A 9406-nucleotide genomic window follows, 5' to 3' on the forward strand; every position below is an offset into this window, starting at 1 on the left:
CGAACTCTAATATTCATAGCCTAAGTTTAATTTAATTGACTCATTTAAAATATAGACTGAGCTCAATTTTAATATAAATTAAAAATCTATAATTACTTAAATTGAAATCTATTTTATTTAATTTATAATTATTTCTAATTGTTAAAATAAATATTTTCTACTTAAAATAGTGAATATAATTTAAAATGTAACAATCCTAGTTTTAGTGGTACTAGAAAATACAGTTTTAGAATCCCATTTTCGTAAATTGGATTCAGTAAATATTAAATTAAAATATTTACAGAGTTGGTCTAATATTTTATTAAAGTTTGGTCTTTTAATTTTGTCTATTAATTGCTTAATTAAGGTACATAGACTAAATTGTAAAAGTTTTATCACTATAAATTTTTAAAAGAAAAAGGACCAAAATGACAATTAAACCATAATATATTATGTGCTAGTGGAATATGATGTCAAATTGCAATTAGGAATGTTAATGATTGATTAAGTTAAACTAGTTATACTTATGTTAATTAACCTAGCTTAATCATATTCTAATTAGACTATATATATTAAGTTAGTGGGAAAACATGAAAACAATAGTTATCTTCTTCATCCTTGCCGAATTTGAGAGAAAGGAAAACCTAAGAAGTATTCATACATCTGGTCCTCAATTGTTAAGATAATTCAAGTTCTTTTCTTGTAATTTTCATATTTTTTAGGTTATGAAAGCTTGATTTAGCTAGCCCATGTACCAATTTGCAAAATTTTTAAAGTTTTTGAAAGTTTTTATTGTTGATTTCTTAAAGAAATTGGTGTTAAGTTGATAGATTTTAAGCTTAGATGTGAAAAAGGACTAGATTGTAAACTTTAATTGTTAGTTTTGTTCAAAAGGACTAAAGTGAATAAAATGTAAATTTATGTGAAATTTCAGTAATAATAGATATTAAAGGGTCCATAAAGGATGTAATTGAGATCAATTTTGAAATCGAAGATCAAAATTGAAAGTTATTGTTATTTTGATTTTAGGGACTAAATTGAATAAAATAAAAAACTTAAGGAACATTTAAAAAATGGAATTAAATATGATCATGCATATAATGGATGATATAATATGTTTGGTATTGATGAATTGTTTAAAATAATTGCGAAAAACAAAATAAAATAAAATAAAGAACACACAAAGATTTTTACGTGGAAACCCTTTCGGGAAAAAACCACAGGTAGAGGAGAAGAAAATTCACTATGTCGAGTTCAAATTATTACAAGAGGAATAGACTATGTCTATTTATAGGCTTGTAAAGCCATATTCTAGTAAGACTGAAATACCTTATTCTAATCAATATCAAATAGATAGAATTTAATAAGGTTTAAAAAACCTTATTCTAAAATAAAATAAAATAAGTGTAATTCTATATGGATTCTTCTTTTATTTTATTTTACCACTGTATTTTATTTAAATAAGGATTCAGGTCACTTAATTCTAACAATCTCCACCTTGACACGAATTCTCAATGAACAAGTTCTTCATCGTGAACTCTCAACGAACAAGTTCTCCACCTCTTCCATAAAACCCCTTAAGGGTTTAACTTCAATAATGAACACCAACCAAGTCCAAGCAATGCTCAAACTTGGTTATAGGAAGTGACTTAGTCATCATATCTGCAGGATTTTCATGAGTGCTAATTTTGCTCACAACAATATCACCACGAGCAATAATATCATGAATAAAATGATACCGAACATCAATATGTTTTGTTCTCTCATGAAACATTTGATCTTTTGTAAGAAAGATTGCACTCTGACTGTCACAAAATATTGTGCTGATTTGAAGGTCTTCATTGAGTTTACTAAAGAGCCCCTTCAACCAAATAGCTTCTTTACAAGCCTCAGTAATCGCCATGTACTCAGCTTCAGTGGTAGACAAAGCGACTGTAGTTTGCAAAGTGACTTTCCAACTGATTGCACAACCTCCGATTCTAAAGACAAAACCTGTAAGAGATCTTCTTCTATCAATGTCTCCAGCAAAATCAGCATTAACATACCCAATGACTCCATCTCTAGTTCTTCTAAACTGTAAGCAAACATCAGTAGTACCTTGTAAGTGTCTTAAAATCCACTGAACTGCTTTCCAATGTTCTTTACCGGGATTCACTATATATCTGCTAACTACACTAACTGCATATGATAAATCTGGACATGAACAAACCATAACATACATGAGAGATCCCACTGCACTAGAGTATGAAACATGTGACATGTACTCAATCTTATCATCTGATTGTGGAGACAAAGCCGATGAAATTTTGAAATAGGCTGCTAAAGGAGTATTAACAGGCTTAGCACTCTGCATATTGAACCTACAAAGAACTTTCTCAATGTACCCTTTCTGACTTAGGTACAATTTACTTACTTTTCTATCTCTGAGAATCTCCATACCAAGTATCTTTTTTCCTGGTCCCAAATCTTTCATCTCAAATTCTTCACTTAGTTGGGCTTTGACCTTTATTATCTCTCCTTTATTTTTCGCTACTATCAACATGTCATCAACACAAAGAAGTAGATACACAAAAGAACCATCACTGTTTTTCTTAAAGTAAACACAACTGTCAAAACTACTTCTTTTGAAATCATGAGAAGTCATAAAAGAATCAAACCTCTTGTGCCACTGCCTTGGTGACTGCTTCAAACCGTAAAGGGATTTTTTCAGCAAGCAAACATAGTCCTCTTTTTCTAAGACTGTAAAACCCTCTGGTTGTTGCATGTAAATATCCTCTTCAATTTCTCTATGCAAAAATATAGTTTTTACATTTAATTGCTCAAGCTCCAAATCATGCATGGCGACAATACCAAGCAAAGCTTGAATCGAACTATGCTTCACAACTGGGGAGAACACATCTGTGAAGTCCACTCCTGGAATTTGACTGTAACCTTTTGCAACAAGCCTTGCTTTATATCTGGGTTCTTCAACTCCTGAAGTCCCTTCTTTCTTTTTAAACATCCATTTACAACGAATAGTCTTCTTACCTTTAGGAAGTTTCACAAGATCCCATGTTTTGTTTTTGTGAAGTGATTCCATCTCTCCTTGTATAACAAACATCCATTTTTCTGAGTCTTCACAGCTAACCTCCTCAGAATAATTAGATGGCTTTTGGTTTGCATCTTCAGCCACATTTAGAGCACAAGCAACTAAATCAGCTTCGGCATACTTCTTTGGAGGTTTAATTTCTCTTCTAGTTCTATTTTTGGCGATAGAGTACTGTGGTGAAGAAGCAACTCTATTCTCAATTTTTGTACTGGCTTGAGGAGTTGGCTCTGTATTAATCTGATGCTCTACTGCTTTTGATTTTCTTTATTGGAAGAGTCTTTAAGAGATAAGTTAGGTAGCATAGCAGTTTCATCAAAAATAACATCTCTGTTAATCACAACTTTTCTATTTTCAGGACACCATAACTTATACCCTTTTACACCAGCTTTATAACCAAGAAAAACGCATTTAATGGATCTCGGTTCTAATTTTCCATTATCAATATGAGCATACGTAGGACACCTGAAAATCTTTAAATCAGAATAATTAGTAGGATTACCAGACCATACCTCTTGTGGAGTCTTTTTCTTAATGGCAACGGATGGAGATCGGTTGATCAAAAAACATGCAGTAGAGGCTGCTTCTGCCTAAAACAACTTTGGTAAGTTGGCATTTGAAAACATACATCGAACCTTCTCCATGATCGTTCTGTTCATTCGTTTTGCAACGCCATTTTGCTGTGGAGTATGGCGAACTGTCAAGTGTCTCATGATCCCTTCTGACTTGCACAATCTATTAAACTCATCAGAACAGAACTCTAAGCTATTGTCTGTTTGGAAGTATTTTATTTTTTTTCCCGTCTGTTTTTCAATCATAATTTTCCAAGACTTAAATGCGAAAAACACATTGCTTTTTTGCTTCAGGAAGAACGCCTAAACTTTTCTAGAAAAATCATCAATAAATGTTAGCATATAATTAGCTCCACCTCTCGAAGGCACTCTGATGGCCCCTACAGATCAGAATGAATATACTCCAACGTTCCCTTCGTGTTATGGATTCCTCTGGTGAATCAAACTCTCTTTTGCTTCCCAAAAACATAGTGCTCACAGAAATTTAGTTTGCAAATTCTTTGCCCATCAAGAAGTCCTCTTTTGCTCAATTCTACCATGCCATTCTCACTCATATGCCCTAGGCGCATATGCCAAAGTTTAGTAATATCATCATCTGACAAGGAAGAGGAAGCGACAGCTGCATCACCAGTAACAATAGAACCCTGCAAAACATATAATTTGGCAGTCTTTCTTTGCCCTTTCATCACAACAAGGGAACTTTTGGAAATCTTTAAAACCCCACTTTCAGCTGTGTATCTGTACCCTTTTGAATCAAGAGTACTCAACAAAATTAAATTTCTCTTCAATTCTGGAACATGTCATACGTCACTAAGTGTTCTAACAACTCCATCAAACATCTTAACTTTAATTGTTCCAACACCTGCGATTTTACACGAAACATTATTTCCCATCAAAACAACACCTTCAGACACTGTTTCGTAAGTTGTAAACCAATCTCGATTGGGACTCATGTGGAGGTGCAGCCTGAATCAAGTATCCATTCTTCGCTTACTTTAGAATCATTGACAGAAGTGACTAGAAGTTCACCATCGTTGTAGTCGTCTACAACATCGGCTTCACCAGAATTTTTTGGTTGTTTTCCCTTTTGATTCGCAACCTCCCTTTTAATCTTGTTCTGTAGTTTATAGAACTCAGATATAATGTGCCCTTTCTTCTTGCAGAAGTTACAAGTTTTACCTCTGTTTGAAGAATTTAATCACCAGGATTTCGTTCCTGTGTCCTTCCACGATTATCATCAGCATTCCGATCTTGTCTCCCACGAACAATGAGACCCTCTCCCTGAGAGTCGGGTTTAACCACAAGATGTTTCATCTTATCATACGAGGTCAAAGAATCATAAACCTTATCAACTGTGAGAGACTCGCGGCTATATAAAATCGTGTCTCTAAAGGTTGAATAAGACGGGGGCAACGAACAAAGTAGAATCAACCCTAGATATTCCTTATCATATTGAACTCCATGGCCTCCAAGTTTGAGAGAATTTCTTTAAACATTGTTAAGTGTTCGTGTACAGACGCACCTTCCTCCAAACGATGAGCATAAAGACGCTGCTTCGTATGCAACTTGCTTGTTAGAGTTTTCGACATACATATTTGTTCTAGCCTTTTCTATAATGCAGCTGCGGTCTTCTCTTTCATCACATTCTGTAAAATTTCATTGGAAAAATGCAGATGTAATTGTGTTAACGCCTTTTAATCCTTACGCTTCTTCTCTTTATTTATTAAAGTCGAAGGCATCTTATCTATCCCTAGCAGGGCATCCTCCAGATCCATCTGCGCAAAAACTGCTTGCATTTTAATTTGCCACAACGCAAATCTGGTGTTACGATCCAACAACGGAATTTCATACTTCAAAGACGCCATTACCGTGATTGAGATGAACAACCCAGAAGCTCGAATACCAATTTGCAAAAAACAAAATAAAATAAAATAAAGAACACACAAAGATTTTTATGTGGAAACGCTTTTGGGAAAAAAACCACGGGCAGAGGAGAAGAAAATTTACTATGTTGAATTCGAATTATTACAAGAGGAATAGACTATGTCTATTTATAGGCTTGTAAAGCCATATTCTAGTAAGACTGAAACACCTTATTCTAATCAATATCAAATAGATAGAATTTAATAAGGTTTAAAAACCTTATTCTAAAATAAAATAAAAGAAGTGTAATACTATATGGATTCTTCTTTTATTTTATTTTACCACTGTATTTTATTTAAATAAGGATTCGGGTCACTTAATTCTAACAATAATTATTTAGATTGAGAATTGGATCAAACCAAAGATAATTGGGGAAAAATCAAAATTATCAATTGGTCTTTACAAATTCAACTTGTTTGCAGTTTTAGCTAGGTAAGTTCATATGGTATGAATGTGTCTTAATTATCATGTATTTTATTTTTGTATATATGCTTGATTGTGGATTGAATTGTGGCAAATTAGCATGAAAGGTGAGAATTGGTCTAATTTGTAAAGTTATGTTTATATGTGTTTAAGATGCCCGAATGAACTTAGTAAATATCAAGATATGATTGACATGTCAATAGGGTCTTGTATACACTTGTAAGGATTGATTACAAATGATTATCGATAACTTGCATTTGTTACGAATTCGAAGATACATGTGACACAGGTTTAGTCTAGAGTGGTAACCTTACGTTGTTTTAAAGGTTTAGCCCAGATAGGTAACCTGACATGTATATTTCTAGCTTGGACAAGAAATCAAATGTGTCGTTATAAAGGTTTAGCTTGGATTGGTAACCTTCCAAGAATATATTTAGCTCAAATGAGCAACTAGTGTGGTATGACTACTACCTATGCATCCAAGTTCGTTTACTAGGGTTCATTGGGCTATATAGCTAATATGAAATGACAAATCAAATTGTCATAAAAAGAGCAAGTTGTTTAAATTGAAAGATGTTGAATTGATTATAAATCTTGTGTATAAGTGATCATGAGATTAAAATTGTGACCTAACATGTCATGTGCTAACATATTGAGCACTTATAGCATCATATAGTTTGGTTTTGGTATAGTACTCACCTTATTGATTTTTGTGACATGTTATGTTAGCCAAACTATATTAATAATGTGAAAGCTTAATGTATTTTTAACTGAAACATAAGGTAAGTAGTTATTTATTACCTATGAACTTTTTAAGCATTGTATATGCTTACTCTATTTGTTTTCCCTTTCCTTTATAGATTTTCACCTTGCGAAACATGTCAACCCGGATCAACTCGAAGCTCACACTTCTTTATTGTATAAGATGTTTTGAGTAACTTGAGGTATATACTTCCTTAAGGTAGCTATTTTGAGTAACTTGAGTCAGGGAATTGTGGCATGTACATAAGTGTTTTGGCATATATTTTGATGCATAAGGTATTCTGATGTTTTATTATCTTGTGATGATATGGTAACTTGATTCATACATGAAGATGAATGAAGGCATTTCATGCTTAGGATGTGATATTATATAACTATATGAATAGTATAGAGAATGATATGAAATGAGATGAAATTGGTAGCTTGTTTGGTTTACGAATGGGATGAAGTGGACGTGAACATGTATACGTTGTAACATATTTAAAAATGTGACCTAATTTGGATATTGATTGTTATGTGTAATGCTTATAAGTTATGGATATACATGTATTCGTTAGTAGTTATAATGTAATTGAAATGGTATGCCATAGTTGAAAGTTGGTATTTGAATGGTTGACTTAATTGGTATGTATTGATTTCTTTCCAATCAAGTGGATGTAGTAATTGAATGATTAGGCATTATAGTCCATGTGTATTGTATGATTTGGTTGGAAATATGGTTAGAATATCTATATAAGCTAACTTGAAATTGTAGGTGAATGCTTCATTCAGAAAATTTGTAGAAATTTCAAAAACAGAATGTCACGTCTCAATATCGAGCGATTGTAACACCCCATACCCGTAACTTATACTAGAGCGAAATACGATGCATTACCTAATTTGATCTCATGCATACAAACGTTCCCCAAGTCACCAAGACTTGGTCTAATTTAGAACTTTTTCAATTTCTACTTTGGACTTTTTATTATGGGCCTACGAGCCCCAAATCGACCATTGGAAAACTATTCAGAATTAACCCGGGGACTTAAACTATCTATAGAAAAATTTAACTTTGAAACAAGGTACACGCACGTGTAGAAGAGTAACACGCCCGTGTGGCCATTTCAACATGGTCGTGTTGATGGCGCATATGGCTCACACGGCCTAGGCAATATAGGGACACGCTCGTGTCCTCCACCTGTATGGAAATAATTTTAAATGCACACCTGCAGGGGTTTTCACACAGCTTGGTACACGCCCGTGTGCCTGACCCGTATCCTTCACACGGCCATGACACGCCCATGTCCTAGCCCATGTGCAAAAATATGGACATTCTGTTTCTAATGTCAGCATTCCAAAAATGTCACATGGCCAAGGCATACGCCCGTGTGCTAGGTTGTGCTAGGCCGTGTCCCTCACACGGCTGAGACACACAGCCGTGTCTCTGTCTGTGTGTTTACTATCATGCATACTATCTTGAAATTTTTATGTGCAGGGGACACATGGCAGGACCACACGCCCATAGGGCAGACTGTGTGTCACACACGGCCTAGACACACGCCCGTGTGTCTACTCGTGCGCACAATATAAGGCTATTTACCAAGCCTAATTGCCACCATTACTTACCCAACCTACACAAAAGCAACCAAACCAATACAAGAATAACTTATTTAAACCAATCAGCCACAATAGACAACATTCCAATTGTGAATTTTATTCATTTATGAAAATACATCTTTTCATATAAATCAAAATGAATATTTGCCACCATTCTAGGCTTAATACAAAAAGAAGGGTTTCCAACCCAAGCCAACACATTTAGCCAGTTCTCAATGACACAAAAATAGTAAAGTCTAAGCCCTATACATGCTATATTCAAAAATATAAATCAAACTATATCGAATGCTTCAATTGATAGTGTGATCGATATCTCTGACTTCCTTTGGTCCTTGAGCTAGATAGGCGGCACTATAAGAAAATGGAAAAGGAGAGGAAGTAAGCATAAAGCTTAGTAGGTTGCACATAAATTAATATACAACAGAACTTTACCATTCATCAATAAACTCATAACATACATTTGGGCATAAGAAAAAAGTACTCATCGATATTCGGTACACATAGTATATCGTAAAATGGGCTCATATTCTATATATATCAAACAAGTACCTGTACCACTCACAACACATTTACACTTTCCTCGTTAACGAAATCATAACTTTCACCGTTGAACCATTTGGAACACCATCAGATGTTCATCAAGCCTCAAACATGGGGTAAGGTGCCGATGCTATGTCCCAGACATGGCCTTACACAAGCTCTAGCATATCTGTGCCAATGACATATCCCAGACATGGTCTTACACTAACACATCTCGTAGCCAATGCATGTCCCAGACATGTCTTACAGTGGCTTACGTCTCGAGACCGATGCATGTCCCAGATATGTCTTACACTAGCACTCGTTTCAATGCCGATGCCATGTCCCAGATATGGTCTTACACTAGCTCATAATAATCCATATGTTATGGCATGAATATCTGATTTATTTCCTAGGTTCAAACGGGAACTCTACTATCTTTATTACCATCGTGCTTTCTTAATTCCACAATCAAGCAATTCATTCTATATTAAATTCACATACAATTCAACACATACATTAATATTGTAGTTGTATTATTTACATA

The sequence above is a fragment of the Gossypium arboreum genome, chromosome 12 (genome assembly GCF_025698485.1).
Source record: "Gossypium arboreum isolate Shixiya-1 chromosome 12, ASM2569848v2, whole genome shotgun sequence".
NCBI classification, from domain to species: Eukaryota; Viridiplantae; Streptophyta; class Magnoliopsida; order Malvales; family Malvaceae; genus Gossypium; species Gossypium arboreum.